Raw genomic sequence first — 19,953 nt, forward strand, 5'->3', positions numbered from 1 at the left:
CGTCCGTTCGGCACTAGGATCATCGGTGATCTGAATCACGACGAGTACGACTCCATCAACCCCGTTCACTTGAACGCTTCCGCTTAGCGATCTACAAGGGTATGTAGATGCACTCTCCTTCCCCTCGTTGCTAGTCTCTCCATAGATAGATCTTGGTGACACGTAGGAAAATTTTGAATTTCTGCTACGTTCCCCAACAGTGGCATCATGAGCTAGGTCTATTGCGTAGATTCTTTGCACGAGTAGAACACAAAGTAGTTGTGGGCGTCGATATCTTGATTCGGCGGCATCGTGGGATGAAGCGGCTCGGATCAACCTTACACGTACGCTTACGTGAGACCGGTTCCACCGACAAACATGCACTAGTTGCATAAGGTGGCTGGCGGGTGTCTGTCTCTCCCACTTTAGTCGGATCGGATTCGATGAAAAGGGTCCTTATGAAGGGTAAATAGCAATTGGCATATCACGTTGTGGTTCATGCGTAGGTAAGAAACGTTCTTGCTAGAAACCCATAGCAGCCACGTAAAACATGCAAACAACAATTAGAGGACGTCTAACTTGTTTTTGCAGGGTATGCTTTGTGATGTGATATGGCCGACAAGAATGTGATGAATGATATGCGATGTATGAGATTGATCATGTTCTTGTAATAGGAATCACGACTTGCATGTCGATGAGTATGACAACCGGCAGGAGCCATAGGAGTTGTCTTTATTTATTTGTGACCTGCGTGTCAACTTAAACGTCATGTAATTACTTTACTTTATTGCTAACCGTTAGCCATAGTAGTAGAAGTAATAGTTGGCGAGGCAACTTCATGAAGACACGATGATGGAGATCATGATGATGGAGATCATGGTGTCATGCCGGTGACGATGATGATCATGGAGCCCCGAAGATGGAGATCAAAAGGAGCAAAGTGATGATGGCCATATCATGTCACTATTTGATTGCATGTGATGTTTATCATGTTTATACATCTTATTTGCTTAGAACGACGGTAGTAAATAAGATGATCCCTTACAACAATTTCAAGAAGTGTTCTCCCCTAACTGTGCACCGTTGCGACAGTTCGTGTTTCGAAGCACCACGTGATGATCGGGTGTTAGATTCTAACGTTCACATACAACGGGTGTAAGACAGATTTACACACGCGAAACACTTAGGGTTAACTTGACGAGCCTAGCATGTACAGACATGGCCTCGGAACACGGAGACCGAAAGGTCGAACATGAGTCGTATAGAAGATACGATCAACATGAAGATGTTCACCGATGATGACTAGTCCGTCTCACGTGATGATCGGACACGGCCTAGTTTGACTCGGATCATGTAATCACTTAGATGACTAGAGGGATGTCTATCTGAGTGGGAGTTCATAAGATGAACTTAATTATCCTGAACATAGTCAAAAGGTTTTTGCAAATTATGTCGTAGCTCACGCTATAGTTCTACTGTTTAGATATGTTCCTAGAGAAAAATTAGTTGAAAGTTGATAGTAGCAATTATGCGGACTAGGTCCGTAAACTGAGGATTGTCCTCATTGCTTCATAGAAGGCTTATGTCCTTAATGCACCGCTCAGTGTGCTGAACCTCGAACGTTGTCTGTGGTTGTTGCGAACATCTGACATACACGTTTTGATAACTACGTGATAGTTCAGTTAAACGGTTTAGAGTTGAGGCACCAAAGACGTTTTTGAAACATCGCGAAACATATGAGATGTTTTGAGGGCTGAAATTGGGATTTCAGGCTCGTGCCCATGTCAAGAGGTATAAGACCTCCGATGACTTTCTTAACCTGCAAACTAAGGAGAAAAGCTCAATTGTTGAGCTTGTGCTCAGATTGTCTGAGTACAACAATCATTTGAATCGAGTGGGAGTTGATCTTCCAGATAAGACAGTGATGGTTCTCCAAAGTCATTGCCACCAAGCTGTTAGAGCTTCGTGATGAACTATAACATATCAGGGATAGATATGATGATCCTTGAGGTATTCGCGATGTTTGACACCGCGAAAGTAGAAATCAAGAAGGAGCATCAATTGTTGATGGTTGGTGAAACCACTAGTTTCAAGAAGGGCAAGGGCAAGAAGGGATACTTCATGAAACGGCAAATCAGCTGCTGCTCTAGTGAAGAAACCCAAGGTAAAACCCAAACCCGAGACTAAGTGCTTCTGTAATAAGGGGAACAACCACTAGAGCAGAATTACCCTAGATACTTGGTAGATAAGAAGGCTGGCAAGGTCGATAGAAGTATATTGGATATACATTGTGTTAATGTGTACTTTGCTAGTACTCCTAGTAGCACCAGGGTATTAGATACCGGTTCGGTTGCTAAGTGTTAGTAACTCGAAACAAAAGGCTACGGAATAAACGGAGACTAGCTAAAGGTGAGCTGACGATATGTGTTGGAAGTTTTTCCAAGCTTGATATGATCAAGCATCGCACGCTCCCTCTACCAAAGAGATTGGTGTTAAACCTAATAATTGTTATTTGGTGTTTGCGTTGAGCATAGACATGATTGGATTACGTCTATCGCAATACGGTTATTCATTTAAGGAGAATAATGGTTACTCTGTTTATTTGAATAATACCTTCAATGGTCTTACACCTAAAATGAATGGTTTATTAAATCTCGATCGTAGTGATACACATGTTCATGCCAAAAGATAGTAATGATAGTACCACCTACTTGTGGCACTGCCACGTAAGTCATATCGGTATAAAACGCATGAAGAAGCTCCATATTGATGGATCTTTGGGCTCACTCGTTTTTGAAAAGTTTGAGACATGCGAACCATGTCTATTGGTGTATATGCATGAAGAAACTCCATGCAAATGGACCGTTTTGACTCACTTGATTTTGAATCACTTGGGACATGCAAATCATACCACATGGGCAAGATGACTGAAAAGCCTCGTTTTCAGTAAGATGGAACAAGATAGCAACTTGTTGGAAGTAACACATTTTGATGTGTGCAGTCCAATGAGTGCTGAGGCATGCAGTGAATATCGTTATGTTCTTACTTCACAGATGATTCGAGTAGATGTTGAGTATATTTACTTGATGAATCACGAGTCTGAATTATTGAAAGGTTCAAGTAATTTCAGTGTGAAGTTGAAAGATCGTCGTGACAAGAGGATAAAAGATCTATGATATGATCATAGAGATGAATATCTGAATCACGAGTTTGGCACAGAATTAAGACATTGTGGAAATTGTTTCACAACTGATACAGCCTGGAACACCATAGTGTGATGGTGTGTCCAAACGTCATAGTTGCACCCTATTGGATATGGTGCATACCATGATGTCTCTTATCGAGTTACCACTATCGTTCATGGGTTAGGCATTAGAGACAACCACATTCACTTTAAATAGGGCACCACATAATTTCGTTGAGACGACACCGTATGAACTATGGTTTGGAGAAACCTAAGTTGCCGTTTCTTGAAAGTTTGGGGCTGCGACGCTTATGTGAAAAGGTTTCAGGTTGATAAGCTCGAACCCAAAGCAGATAAAATGCATCTTCATAGGACACCCAAAAACAGTTGGGTATACCTCCTAATTCAGATCCGAAAGCAATAGGGATTGTTTCTTGAATCGGGTCCTTTTTCGAGGAAAGGTTTCTCTCGAAAAGTTGAGTGGGAGGATGGTGGAGACTTGATGAGGTTATTGAACCGTCACTTCAACAAGTGTGTAGCAGGGCACAGGAAGTTGTTCCTGTGGCACGTACACCAACTGAAGTGGAAGCTTATGATAGTGATCATGAAACTTCGGATCGAGTCACTACCAAACCTCGTGGGATGACAAGGATGCGTACTACTTCAGAGTGGTACGTAATCCTGTCTTGGAAGTCATGTTGCTAGACAACAATGAACCTACGAGCTATGGAGAAGCGATGGTGGGCCCGGATTCCGATAAATGGCTCAAGGCCATAAAACCCGAGAGAGGATCCATGTATGAAAACAAAGTGTAGACTTTGGAAGAACTACTTGATGGTCGTAAGGCTGTTAGGTACATATGGATTTTGAAAGGAAGACAGACAATGATGGTAAGTGTCACCATTGAGAAAGCTCGACTTGTCGTTAAGATGTTTTTCGACAAGTTCAAGGAGTTGACTACGATGAGACTTTCTCACTCGTAGCGATGCTAAGAGTCTGTTGGAATTATATTAGCAATTACTGCATTATTTATGAAATCTTGCAGATAGGATGTCAAAACATTGTTTCCTCGACGATTCTTGAGGAAAGGTTGTATGTGATACAACCGGAAGGTTTTGTCTATCCTGAAATATGCTAATAAGTATGCAAAGCTCCAGCAATCCTTCTGAGGACTGGAGTGAGCATCTCGGAGTTGGAATGTATGCTTTGATGATGATCAAAGATTTTGGGTGTATACAAAGTTTATGAGAAACTTGTATTTCCAAAGAAGTGAGTGGGAGCACTATAGAATTTCTGATGAGTATATGTTGTTGACATATTAATGATCAGAAATGACGTAGAATTTCTGGAAAGCATATAGGGTTATTTGGAAAGTGTTTTCAATGGAAAACCTGGATTAAGCTACTTGAACATTGAGCATCAAGATCTATAAGGATAGATCAAAACGCTTAATAGTACTTTCAAATGAGCACATGCCTTGACGTGATCTTGAAGGTGTTCAAGATGGATCAGTCAAAGAAGGAGTTCTTGCCTGAGTTGTAAGGTATGAAGTTAAGACTTAAAGCTCGACCATGGCAGAATAGAGAGAAAGGAACGAAGGTCGTCCCCTATGCTTAAGACATAGGCTCTACAGTATGCTATGCTGTGTACCGCACCTGAAGTGTGCTTTACCATGAGTCAGTCAAGGGGTACAAGAGTGATCCAAGAATGGATCACAGGACAGCGGTCAAAGTTATCCTTAGTAACTAGTGGACTAAGGAATTTTCTCAATTATGGAGGTGGTAAAAGAGTTCGTCGTAAAGGGTTACGTCGATGCAAGCTTAACACCTATCCGGATAGCTCTGAGTAGAGATACCGGATACGTATAATGGAGCAACAATTTAGAATAGCTCCAAGTAGAACAGTTATTTGGAATAGCTCCAAATAGAACGTGGTAGCTGCATCTAGGAGATGACATAGAGATTTGTAAAGCACACACGGATCTGAAAGGTTCAGACCCGTTGACTATAACCTCTCTCACAAGCATAACATGATCAAACCCAGAACTCATCGAGTGTTAATCACATGGTAAATGTGAACTAGATTATTGACTCTAGTAAACTCTTTGGGTGTTAGTCACATGGGGATGTGACCTTGAGTGTTAATCACATATCGATGTGAACTAGATTATTGACTCTAGTGCAAGTGGGAGACTGTTGGAAATATGCCCTAGAGGCAATAATAAATTGATTATTATTATATTTCCTTGTTCATGATAATCGTTTATTATCCATGCTAGAATTGTATTGATAGGAAACTCAGATACATGTGTGGATACATAGACAACACCATGTCCCTAGTAAGCCTCTAGTTGACTAGCTCGTTAATCAATAGATGGTTACGGTTTCCTGACCATGGACATTGGATGTCGTTGATAACGGGATCACATCATTAGGAGAATGATGTGATGGACAAGACCCAATCCTAAGCCTAGCACAAGATCATGTAGTTCGTATGCTAAAGCTTTTCTAATGTCAAGTATCATTTCCTTAGACCATGAGATTGTGCAACTCCCGGATACCGTAGGAGTGCTTTGGGTGTGCCAAACGTCACAACGTAACTGGGTGGCTATAAAGGTACACTACGGGTATCTCTGAAAGTGTCTGTTGGGTTGGCACGAATCGAGATTGGGATTTTGTCACTCCGTGTAAACGGAGAGGTATCTCTGGGCCCACTCGGTAGGACATCATCATAATGTGCACAATGTGACCAAGGGGTTGATCACGGGATGATGTGTTACGGAACGAGTAAAGAGACTTGCCGGTAACGAGATTGAACAAGGTATCGGTATACCGACGATCGAATCTCGGGCAAGTACCATACCGCTAGACAAAGGGAATTGTATACGGGATTGATTGAGTCCTTGACATCGTGGTTCATCCGATGAGATCATCGTGGAACATGTGGGAGCCAACATGGGTATCCAGATCCCGCTGTTGGTTATTGACCGGAGAACATCTCGGTCATGTCTACATGTCTCCCGAACCCGTAGGGTCTACACACTTAAGGTTCGATGACGCTAGGGTTATAAAGGAAGTTTGTATGTGGTTACCGAATGTTGTTCGGAGTCCCGGATGAGATCCCGGACGTCACGAGGAGTTCCGGAATGGTCCGGAGGTAAAGATTTATATATAGGAAGTCCTGTTTCGGCCATCGGGACAAGTTTCGGGGTCATCGGTATTGTACCGGGACCACCGGAAGGGTCCCGGGGGCCCACCGGGTGGGGCCACCTGCCCCGGGGGCCACATGGGCTGTAGGGGGTGCGCCTTGGCCTACATGGGCCAAGGGCACCAGCCCCTAGAGGCCCATGCGCCAAGATATAGGAAAAAGGGGAGAGTCCTAAAGGGGAAGGCACCTCCGAGGTGCCTTGGGGAGGATGGACTCCTCCCCCCCTCTTAGCCGCACCCCTTCCTTGGAGGAAGGGGCAAGGCTGCGCCTCCCCCCTCTCCCCTGCCCCTATATATAGTGGAGGGGAGGGAGGGCATCCATACCTGAGCCCTTGGCGCCTCCCTCCCTCCCGTGACACCTCCTCCTCTCCCGTAGGTGCTTGGCGAAGCCCTGCAGGATTGCCACGCTCCTCCATCACCACCACGCCGTTGTGCTGCTGCTGGATGGAGTCTTCCTCAACCTCTCCCTCTCTCCTTGCTGGATCAAGGCGTGGGAGACATCGTCGAGCTGTACGTGTGTTGAACGCGGAGGTGCCGTCCGTTCGGCACTAGGATCATCGGTGATCTGAATCACGACGAGTACGACTCCATCAACCCCGTTCACTTGAACGCTTCTGCTTAGCGATCTACAAGGGTATGTAGATGCACTCTCCTTCCCCTCGTTGCTAGTCTCTCCATAGATAGATCTTGGTGACACGTAGGAAAATTTTGAATTTCTGCTACGTTCCCCAACAATCTTCTATGCAGAGGACCATGTTGTCTGCATATTGCAAGACAACAATCCCATTACGAATTAGGTCAACTGCCAGCCCTTTGAACAAATCATTTTTCTGGGCATTAAGAATCATTTTAGTAAGACACTCAGCTGCTAAGTTAAAGAGAAGGGAGATATAGAATCTCCATGTCGGACTCCTTTGCAGCTTTGGAAGTAAGGCCCCACAGAATTATTTATCTTGACACTGACTGTGCCATTACGAAGGATCTGAATAATCCATGCTCACCACTTATCATTAAACCCTCTCAATCTATGACATTCCAAAAGGAAGTCCTAGTTAACCTTGTCGTATGCCTTCTCGTAGTCAAGTTTAATGACAATCCCCACTTTTTTCTTGGCTTGAGTATGATGCAATAACCCATGCAACGTCAGAATCCCATCCATAACATTGTGTTTTTTAATAAAAGCATTCCGGGGACGGTTGATAAGTTTATGAGCAAACATCGCCACTCTGTTATCCAACACTTTTGTTATAAGCTTATAAGGACAACGCAACAGGCAAATGGGTCGAAACTCTTGAATTATTTTCGCTCTATTGATCTTAGGAATCAGTGTAATAGTCCCATAATTCAGTCTCTCTACATTAAGGGAGCCTTCATGAAAAGCTATGAATAGATTCATAATATCTTGCTTTACAACATCCCAACAAAATTGATAGAATTCTGCTGGGACATTATCGGGCCCAGGGGCTCTATTACTATCCATAGAGAATAAAGCTTGCTTGACCTCCTCCTCGCTGAACGGTCTAGTCAAAAATTCATTTTCCTCAGCCGTTAGCTTTTCATTACCCCACCAAGTATCAGGATCTAAATGGAACAGATTTCCAGGTGCCGGTCTGAAAAGTTCCTTGTAGAACTCCGTAGCGTGTTTAAGCAAGTTACCCGTCCCCTCAATGGTGGTGTCACCATGTGAGAAGGAATGAATGGTATTTTTCCTCTTCTTTCCATTGGCTATCCTATGGAAAAAGGCAGTATTCTAGTCTCCTTTCAGTAGCCATGTTTCATGGGACTGTTGGAGCCAGAATAGTTCCTCATTAACCATAAGCTGTTGTAGCTCACCACTAAGGGTATCACGTTTGTCTAACATATCAGAGTCGAGGAGTCCTTGATCTTCCATAGATTCTATGTCAACAACACTACTAGGGAAATGCCTAGCAGTAGCGCGTGTATTAGGTGTATTAGTAGCGCGGGGAGCGCGCTACTGATACGGAGCTACATCTAACATGTATCAGTAGCGCGTGATAACCCATGCTACTGCTATACATGGCTAGCAGCAGCGGGCTTTTGGGAAACTCGCTACTCCTAATATCTGCAGCGCTTTAATTCAGGGCGCGCTACTGGTAAGGGTGCGCTGCTGCTAACTCTACTCCCCTCGCTACTGTTATTTTTATTAGTTTTTGTCTTTTTCTGCATATTTGTTTTGTATTTGAACAGGCTTTATACAATAATCTTTAGCATCATACACGTACAAATGTAATCATAGCATCAAATCATGTCATCATCATAATCATCATCCAACACAAAGTGGTCTCTCATCATCATCTCGAAAATAGCGATACAAATTCTTGCAACTACATCGTCATCCATCTAAAACATGATATACGCGAGAAGAGCTATCCCTCTCTCGCACTAGTATGAACCTAAACTAACTACTGGCTATCGCTCGGAAACCAAAAACCGGTACACCTGGGCCTGACACTTCGGCCACTCATCGTATACTCCTGGCGTAGCACTTCTTTGCCATCGATGATCTATGCACCGGCATCATCACACGAGTCGATGATATGCAACATATAGTTGAGAAACAAAAAGAGACAGACTTGGGCAAAAATAGAAGCAACATATCATAAGCATAAATAAAAAAGTTCATCGTACCCAAAATGCCCTAACTAGAGTGATCTTCGCTAGTCGAGGAGGATGGTTTAATTACATCACAAATAAAGTTTCGTCGTGCATAACTCAAAGTTTTGTCATACATAAAGTATGGACTAAACGGACACATTGTCATATATCGACAATCACAACATGTCATGTCATCCATCCAAGTCATGGAGATATTCCCGAGCTTAGTGAAAGGCTTTAGGTCAGATGCTGAGCGGCTATGCGTGTTCAGACGTCTTCTCGGCGACATTTGCCTTCCTCGTAGAACAACCTTGTTTTTTGAGGACCTCCTTCATGATGATTTGGGCAAGTTCGCGTTGGATGTGATAGAACTCAGCTCAAAGTCCGATGATCCTCGATATCTCCTACGTTCCTTGCCCATTGCATAATATGAGCATCCCCGGATGTAGGTGACATGCGAAGGTTCTGCTGATCCCGTCTGTACTCCAGCATGTGGTGTAGGACATAGAATCCATCACTAAGAGTATCACACAGTTGCTGGATGCAGTAGAAGTCGGTCTTATGGCTAAAGGTGGGCCTGCCGCTCATCGTCTTCTTGTCCTTGATCTCTCCACCCCGTACGTCGTAGAAAAAGATAGCACTGTCGAGAACGGACTTGATGTGGGTGCAATCCTTTTTGTTCATGTTCTTCGACGAGTCCAAGTAAAGAGCGTGGGAGTATCGGGGGTAAAGGATGATGAGGATGGCGCGCCCGTGGCTGCGCAAAATAAGTACACCTCAAATTAAGTAGCCTCCATTGTGCAAATGAATGATTGAAATCGAAGGAAGGATATCCACGCGGATGACTTACAGGGGATGATAAGGCACGAGAATCATCTCCTTGTCCTGATTGGCAACCATGAAATTGACGATGTAGTCCCTCGCGTATTCACGGTGCTTTGCGCAGACTGCCAAGAAGCTCTCGTGCATGAAGTACGGGTCAGCGACACAGATATAAGGTATCTGCTCAATCCCGATGATGTAGTTCATGTACAAGGCATAAAGGCGGACAAACGTAAAATCCAGCTTCTTCAAGTGAAACATGTCGAAGATGTAATCAAATCGAAGGAGGAACTTGTCCGCGTGTAATGAGTCGACGTACAACCTTTTCCGTGGCACGTTAACCACATAGAGTGGGTATCCTGGATTTTTCAAGGCGATTAGGCTTTTCTCTCTCCGCAGCGCATCATCATGAAGTCGCCTTAGATCACCGTGTATGACCTATACTGATGCCTCAGGTAGTATTGGTTCACCGGGGATATGGTATTTTGCTGCACCGCGAATAGGTATACAGTCTTGAACCCGAGGCTGCGGAGGCGGCTGGATCATAGTAGCAGCTTTATTGATGCCTTTCCTCGCTCTCTTCCGATGCTTCTTTGGTGGAAGGTCATCTACGGTACGTTCAGGCTCCGGAGGCGGCAATTCAGGCACCGACTCATGACACTCAAACCCTGAGTACTCATACTGCGGAGACATCAATACTCCGTCATCAACGGCGCCAATATTGAGATACTGTTGAGTGTCATCGCCATCCTCATCCTCATCTATGGCAACATCATCAGCGACTAATGGAGCCTCTTCCTCGCCCAGTCCGCTATCATCCAGCACGACAGTCGACGCTAATTGGGTAGGTGGGGTGCTGATGTTCATACCTTGCGGAGGCTGCATGGTCGTAGATGTGCTCCCGGCCGCCTGCAGACGAAGTAGACTCTTTGGCCACAACAGAACCCACGTCTTGCAATCGCCAAGCCGCCGCGGGGTCTAGTCGTCATCTCCCCCTAGTACCGGAGGAACCAAATTCTCGTAGCCTGTTTTGACACTTGCCACGGAAACCTTGAAGGCGTGTTGGGGGATCGGCCGGCTGTGGAACAATTGTTCCTTCGGCTTCATTATCATTGCCTTCCCCACGTCCACCTTCTGGCTGTTGATGTCATACAATATGGTGCACGGGGCGTCGGCCTGCAAAGACATGTCTGCGATGTGAGACATCTGAAAGGCAACGAAAACGGGAGATTATACACTTATTGAAGAGGGCCGGTGTGACAGGTACTGTGAGGGCATCGAGCTCAGCCAAAGATGAAGCATGTGCGGGAGCCGGTGCAGGAGAAGGTCCTGGTGCAGGTGCAGGTGCTGGTGTAATGCTAGCCGAGCTGCTCCCGAAGAAGTCGGCAAGGGGAAAGTCCACTGCATCTTTTTCTGGATTTCTCCTTCTCCAACCGACGATAGTCGGAACCAAGACTGTCAGCTCCCGTTTTACGGCAGCTACCGTTGTTGCGACTGTCTTAACTGAATTATTCTCAACCGCAATCTCAACCTTCTTGTCGATGCTTTCTTTAGTTAACCTCCGTCTTTCCTTTCTCTCCTCTGTGGTCTCACCGTAGTACTTCTTCCACGTGGTGCTGTCTCCGACACCGTGCACGCGTCCATACGACGGCTAAGTGTCCACCGGGAGTTGTTTCAATATGTTCAATGCCTGGTTGAATGGGGTTGTAACACCCCGGATGTAACTCTCCATCTTTGTAACTCCAACTCTTGCCATTTTCGGCTATGTGCTATGATATTCCCTCCATGGTTGGGTTTTGTCTTTTGTTTTGCATTTTATTCATGTCATGCATCTCATATCATGTCATCATGTGCATCTCATTTGCATACGTGTTCGTCTCATGCATCCGAGCATTTTCCCCATTGTCCGTTTTGCAATCCGACACTCCCACGTGCACCGGCGCACCCCTCTTGTCTATTTTCGTGTGCGGGTGTTAAAACGTTCTCGGAATGAACCGAGGCTTGCCAAGTGGCCTTGGTACACCACCGGTAGACCACCTGTCAAGTTTTGTGCCATTTGGAGGTCGTTTGATACTCCAACGGTTAACCGGGTAACCGCATAGGCCTCTTTTGGGTTGCAGCCCAACACCCCACCAAAACAGCCCAATAACCCATCTAAGACACTTCCATGCTCTCTGTCGTCGAATCACGATCGTGTGGGCGAAAACCGCACCTCATTTGGAGCTTCCTAGCTTCCTCTACCTCTATATAAAGACCTTCATTTCCAAAACCCGGATCACTCCACCCCTAACCCTAAAAAAACCCTCTACGCGCGCCGGACATTGTTCGCCGGCGCCGGACACGTCCGCCCGCCGCCCCGGCCAATCCGCGGCCACCACGTGGCGCCGCCGCGCCCACTTCGCCGCCGGCCCGTGGGGCATAGAACCGGCCCTCCCCGGCCCGCGCGCGCCTCCCCGCCGCCCGCGCCTCCCGGCCCGACGCCGCCGCCTCCCGCACCGAGCCGGACACGCCGCCGCCTCCGGACCGTCGCCGACCGCGCCGCAGCTCGCCGCCTGGACCGTCGCCGCCGCCCCGCGTCCAGCCGCGCCGCCCCGCCGCCTAATCGCCGTCCCCGCCGTCCCAAGCCCCGGATCCGGCGAGGAGCGCTCAGATCCGGCCGCCCCCCCCCCCCGCCGGCGTTCTCCTTCCTCTCCGACGGCCGCATCGTCCTCCACTCCGGTGCTCGGCCCGGATCCGATCTAAGGTTGACTTTCCCCGAGTCCGGAAATCGTCTAAGTCTTTTTCTGCAGATTAATTGCTGCATCTTCGTTGTGCCATAGCTATGCACTCGTGGCTCCGTTTTGGGAGTATAGTATATCAAATTGTTCGTCTAAATGAGTACATCATTTCAAATCATTGCATCATTTTCATTTGAGATCATCTTGATGCCCGAAATGCTGTTGGAAGAGGGCTATGTGATGTTAGTTTCAGATTCTTATCAGAACATGCACTTTTGTCATTTTTACCATGATTGATGTGTGCATCTTATGAACTTGAGCCCTACTGGTGTTTTGTTCTATGCTATTCCATCTTTACAGGGGTGTATGCCATGTATTTTTGTGATCTCTGTGGTGACTAGCACAAGCATGCAAACTAGGCTTCGTGATGTTGCTGATTTCAGTCCCTGTTCTGTTGTTATTTTTATGCCATGTAAACTTGATGCTACAGAGAGATCCATGCTTATTTTGAGATATTTCAGTAAGGGTATTTTGAACATATGGTTATGCTATATCCATTCATGCCCCTATTTGAAATTATGGAGTAGTCTAGCATGTCATTTTCGTGCTCTACTTTTGCTATAAAATGTTTCCTGGCAGATTGTTTACATGTTATTCAATTTTGCCAAGGTTGTTGTAGTTGATCCGGGTATGCTATGATGTTGTTCTTGCCATGTATAGCTTCTATGCCATGTCTTCTTGATGGATGTATGCTTAGTTTATCATGAGATGCTCTGTAGTGAGTGCATCGAGCTCACGAAGGTGCCTTCGTAATTCTGTCAATGCCATGCCCTGTTTGCTGAATCTGTTAACGAAACTTGCTATGTTTACATGCATGCCATCATTTCTTCTGATCCTTTTTGGCTCATGGTCAGTAAGGGACTTTTGTTTTATGCTTTGAGTAGAACCATGTCATGGTTTGCTTTGCTATTATAAGTTCCTGTAGCATGTTGATTACTTGCTCTGAACATTGCTACCGGATGCTGTTTATGCCATGTCCAACCTGATATTTTTTGTACTTTTCCCATGTTTGTTTGAACCTGTTATGATGTGATTTAGCCATAGCTCAGTGTTCCTCTTTTGTTAAGAATCTCCTGTAGATCATTGCCATATGCTTTGTTTGTATGTTGGGGTGCTGTAGCATAGTTTCTTGTTGCATGCTAACTAGCATCATGCTGTTAACCGCAGATTTGTGTCATTCTTGTTTTGCTTGCCATTTGCAAATCATGCATCCGTTTCTGTTGATCTTTATATCGATTTCAACCGAAATCATCTCATCTTTCCAGCGGCATACTTGGTTTGCCAAGTTGATGCCTTGTTCATCATTTTCCCTTCCGGAGCCCGCATTTGCATTGCATATCACATCTCGCATATCATGTCATGTATTGCATCATGTTGCTTGTGCATTGCTCCATGTTTGATTGTGGTTCCATTGCTTTTGTTCTTGCTTTGGGTAGAGCCGGGAGACGAGTACATGCACGAGGAACCTGTTGAGTACGCTAACGACGATCAAGCCTTCGACAACTCTGAGAACTTTGCAGGCAAGATGACCATACCCCCGAAATCACTTCTATCTTTGCTTGCTAGATGCTCGCTCTTTTGCTATGCCTATGCTACGTTACCTACCACTTGCTATACTATGCCACCCATATTGCCATCTCAAACCTCTAACCATCCTTTCCTAGCAAACCGTTGATTGGCTATGTTACCGCTTTGCTCAGCCCCTCTTATAGCGTTGCTAGTTGCAGGTGAAGATGAAGTTTGTTCCTTGTTGGAACATGGATACTTTGGGTTATCACAATATCTCATGTTTAATTAATGCACCTTATATACTTGGTAAAGGGTGGAAGGCTCGGCCTTATGCCTGGTGTTTTGTTCCACTCTTGCCGCCCTAGTTTCCGTCATACTGGTGTTATGTTCCTTGATTTTGTGTTCCTTACGCGGTTGGGTGATTTATGGGACCCCCTTGACAGTTCGCTTTGAATAAAACTCCTCCAGCAAGGCCCAACCTTGGTTTTACCATTTGCCACCTAAGCCTTTTTCCCTTGGGTTTTCGCGAGCCCAAGGGTCATCTTTATTAAACCCCTTGGGCCAATGCTCCTCTGAGTGTTGGTCCAAACTAGAGCCACTTGCGGTGCCGCCCTGAGGAAACTTGGGGTATCCTCGGTTGCCGTACGTACTGCTCATCCGGATGTGCCCTGAGAATGAGATATGTGCAGCTCCTATCGGGATTTGTCGGCACAATCGGGCGGCTTTTCTGGTCTTGTTTTACCATTGTCGAAATGTCTTGCGAACCGGGATTCCGAGACTGATCGGGTCTTCCCGGGAGAAGGTTTATCCTTCGTTGACCGTGAGAGCTTATGATGGGCTAAGTTGGGACACCCCTGCAGGGTATATTATCTTTCGAAAGCCGTGCCCGCGGTTATGAGGCAGATGGGAATTTGTTAATGTCCGGTTGTAGATGACTTGACACTTGACTTCATTAAAATGCATCAACTGCGTGTGTAGCCGTGATGGCCTCTTCTCTGCGGAGTCCGGGAAGTGAACACGATTTGAGTTATGTATGAACGTAAGTAGTTTCAGGATCACTTCTTGATCACTTCTAGCTTCTCGACCGATGCGTTGCTTCTCTTCTCGCTCTCACTTGCGTATGTTAGCCACCAAATATGCTTAGTGCTTGCTGCAGCTCCACCATATTACCCCTTTCCTACCTATGAGCTTAAATAGTCTTGATCTCGCGGGTGTGAGATTGCTGAGTCCCCGTGACTCACAGATTCTACCAAAACATATGCAGGTACCGAGGATACCGGCGCAGATGGTGCGACCGAGCTCAAGTGGGAGTTTGATGAGGCCCTTGGTCGTTACTATGTTTTGTTTCCAGATGATCAGTAGCGGAGCCCAGTCGGGACGATCAGGGATCTGTGTAGCATTTGGGGTAGTCTTCTTTTATTTTGGTTCCGTAGTCGGACCTTGAGTGTAACCTGAATGATGGATGTTTATTTATGTATTGTGTGAAGTGGCCACTGTAAGCCAACTATGTATCTCTTTGCCTTATGTATTACATGGGTTGTGTGAAGATTACCTCACTTGCGACATTGCTTTCAATGCGGTTATGCCTCTAAGTCGTGCTTCGACACGTGGGAGATATAGCCGCATCGAGGGCGTTACAGGGGTGTCCCACTTGGTCCTCGCCAATGCCTCAGATGGCGAGTCGCTTTCCGTCGCAATCCTGTGCTGCTCTCTATGCAAAAAGAACAAGGATCGTTTACAAATATGACTAAACATGCATTCGAATTGATAGAAAACTAAAATTACCAGCAGTCTCATGAACTCCGTCGTGACCGGGTCCGTCTCGAAAACCTTCTTGACTGGGTCCCAACAGTACTGGGCCCTGATGATGTCATACTCCTGCGGGACGGTGAACTCCGCCAAGGGGTCTGGGATTCCCAGACTTTCGCGTTTTGCGTCCTCCTTGGCCCATATGGACCTCTTCCCCGCGTAACCATGGCTTCCGGGGTGGTGGCGCCCCATGTTCCTCTCTTGAAGCCCCTTCATGTACTTTGACTTTTTTTTGGCATCTTCGGCATTGCAAGCCGCCTTGAATAGTTCAAACTGCTCTTCCATGATTGTCAGATTTTCCTCCACAATCTCAGAGCAGGGTTCCTTTTTATCGAAATCGCGTTTCACCCTTACTTTCCAGGTGGCCAACGCGTCGCTAAACTTGGTCATGGTGTGTTTGTTTATCTTCTTCATTGCCGGGTCTTTCTGTGGATCTTTATATTGGATTTCATCCCAGCCCGGGAACAAGAATATCTGCTGCAGCAGGGTTAGGAGGGAGTGCCTCATATTTGGCCTCTTCTTTAGTTTCTCATCATTGATGGTGGCGCACGCCCGTACGATGCAGCCTATTTAATTGCCGTAGCAGGAGCGCGCTTCCACAGGTAGTTTTGGCTCAAAATTACCATCGTCCATGTCCGTGGGCACTAGTCTAGTAGTGAGGAGCTGGTTTGGGCGTCGACATCTCCTCTTCGATTTCGGTTCTATGGCTTTGCTAGTCTCGGTGCCGGTCTCGGTGCCGGTCTCGGTCTCAACGCCAGTCTCGGTGCTGGTCTCAATGTCGGTCTCGGATGAGACAGGTGGGCCCAGTAACAACATCCGTTGATCGTTAGCAAGGCTCAAATATTCGTGTGCCGTCGGGTAGACGTCGTCGCAATCACCAGAACCCCGTCCTTCATCGTTGCTAGCCATGCTTCCTATGATTAAATCTAGTCAATTAATTCTAGACCTAATAAAATGAATAATGACATAAAAAGGCCTATGTTTTGCAGGAACGTTGATTCCTTCCCAATGCGGCAAATCTCTGACACTCGATATGTCCTAGTTTGTAGCACAAGTCATCCCGAAATTCACGGAAAATTTCGGCATGACCTTTGCTAAAAAGTGGACAAATCGAGCACCTGGAATTTGCCGAAACGGAAATGAATCAATATTCTAGCAAAACATAGGCCACTCGACTTCATTCCCTGGAAACACCAAAAGGCCACTTGGGCACAATCAAGGAATTTTCATATATATATATATATATATATATATATATATATATATATATATATATATATATATATATATATCATGACCACTTCAATGTTTCACACTTCAAGAAAATCTACACAAATTTCAAATTATGAACTACTTAAGCATATACAAGTTTGTCCTAAAAATAATATCTAGTTAAGTAATTAAGCATATACAAATTTGTCCTAAAAATTCAATTAACTACTAATTTCATTCATTTAGGTCATTCATTTAACTTCACCTAATTAACCTAGTAAAACCCTACTTCCCTAACTAAAAAACATCTAATTAACATCTACTAGTACCACTACTGCCCTAACCTAATTTACATGTACTTAGTTACCTAACCTAGTTAGTTAACCAAATTAACCTAAATTAACATCTACTTAGTTACCTAACCTAAGTAACACCTACTTAGTTACCTAACCTACTTCACTAACTAAAAAACATCTAATTAACAGTATCACTACTGCCCTAACCTAATTAACATTTACTTAGTTACCTAACCTAGTTAGTTAACCAGATTAACCTAAATTAACATCTACTTAGTTACCTAACCTAATTAACATCTACTTAGTTACCTAACCTAGTTCACTAACTAAAGAACATCTAATTAATAGTACCACTACTGCCCTAACCTAATTAACATCTACTTAGTTACCTAACCAAGTTAGTTAAACAAATTAGTTAACCAAACATCTAATTAACCTAGTTAGTAAACCAAATTAACCTAGCTAGTTCACTTAGTTACCTAACCTAGTTAGTTTACCTAAATTAACCTACCTAGTTCACTTAGTTAACCTAATGAACTAAATTCACCTAAGTTAATTAACCTAGAGGGAGGGGTGTGGGGCTTACAGAGAAGATGGACGACGAGGCAGCAAGGGCGGCAAGGAGCAGACGACGGTGGCAGGGGCGACGAGGGAGCAGGGACAGCGAGGGAGTAGGGGCTCCCGTGACGGCGACGGCGGCTCTGGCAGCGATGGGGCAGGAGCGACGAGGGAGCAGGGGCGGCGAGGAGCGGACGAGGGTGGCTCCGCGGGCGTGCGGCTCCGGTGGCGGCGATGGCGTGCGGCTCCGGTGGCAGCGATGGTGGCGACGGAGGAAGGGCGACGAGGGACCGCAGGGGCGGCAAGGGAGAGGTTGTGGATCTGGCAAGAAGATTGGGGAATTGGGGGAAGGGACGGACGCCCGTGAAGCGGTAAGTCAAACATAGTAGTAGCGGTTTTACGGAACACGCGCTATAGCTAATTAGCTATAGCGTTTTCCTATGAAACGCGCTACGGTATAGATAAATTAGCTATAGCGCGTGTTGGGGGAACGCGCTATAGCTAAAGTAGCTACAACGCTTTCATAGAAACGCGTTGCTGCTATTGCTTTCATTTTTTCTTTTTCTTTAATTTTCCTTTTCTTTTTTCCTTTCCTTTTTTCCTTTCTTTTCCTTTTGTTAGTTGTAGCACCGTCGCCCTAAAACGTGTTGCTACTTTTTTGTTAGCAGTAGCGCGGTCCTTAGAAGCGTGCTGCTACTATACCAAGCCTGGCAGCAACCGTTCTGGTCGTCGTAGTAGCATCGCATTTTGTGGTGAATGCGCTACTGCTATCTTTATGTTAGTAGCGCGCTACCAGGACACACGCTACTGTTATGTAGCAGTAGCGCTTCACTTTAACAAACGCTACTGATAAATGTCTGTGTATAAGCTTTTTCCTAGTAGTGCAAGTTCCTTTTTGATAAAAAAAATTCTCTTCTTTTCATGACCAAATTTATCAGATCCCCATCCTTTAAAGAATTTCTTGAACCGTTTTAATTTGATGTTAAGAACATCAATTGGATCAGAAGATTTAACAGGTCTCTACCAAAATTTTCTAACTAGAGGTAAAAATTCGTCATTGGCCATCCAGCTCATCTCAAATCTAAACTCTCTGGGTTTAGGTGCCTAGGTGCAAGCACTATTGGTGGACAGAAGCAGAGGATTGTGGTTAGGGATGTCTCTAACCAATTTTCTAACAGTGGCCAAAGGAAAAATATCCTCCCAATCATCAATCATAAGGACTCTATCCAATTTTTCTAGAGTGGGGTGGGCCTGATTATTAGACCAGGTAAATAAACCCCCTTCAATATAAATCTCACGCAGGCCCATGGTATTAATAATAACATTAAACCTGTCAACATACGAGATGCCATCATCTTTTTATTTTATTTTCTCCACAGTGCCTTAAGATATTAAAATCTCCACCAACTATATAAGGCATGGATAAATGGCTACAAAAGCTAGCAAGTTCGGAGAGGAATTCCTTTTTGTATTCATCATGAGCAGCACCGTAAACATTTAGCAAAGCCCACACACATTTTTACTCCACGTAAAAAACAATAACTTGTAAAATATATTTACCCATAGACCAAGAAACAGTCTTCAGTTTTTGTTTTTTAATTCCACACAACATGCCTCCAGCTTTACCAATGGAGGGAATCCAATTCCACTCCAGGGTTTTATAGGGATCGATACTTCTAAGAAAACTAGAAGAGAACTTCTTCATAGTCTCCTGTAGACATAGGAAATCTAGGGAATGGTCTTTTATAAGATCATAGAGGCAGGTTTTCATTCCCTTTTTACCTGCTCCTCTGCAATTCCAGAAGATCCCCCCGGTCATTCTGCTAGGGGACTTAGCAGCATTACCAGAATTGGCAGTGGGCTTCACTGCCTTTTGACTTCTCGTTCTAGGTCTAGACAAAGGTGTTTGAATTTTCTTATTGCCACATCCGGTTATAGATACTCTTATGAAAATTGCGGAGTCTCGTGTATGATGGCCACCTTGT

This window comes from Triticum aestivum, chromosome 2B (genome assembly GCF_018294505.1).
Source record: "Triticum aestivum cultivar Chinese Spring chromosome 2B, IWGSC CS RefSeq v2.1, whole genome shotgun sequence".
Taxonomy (NCBI): Eukaryota; Viridiplantae; Streptophyta; class Magnoliopsida; order Poales; family Poaceae; genus Triticum; species Triticum aestivum.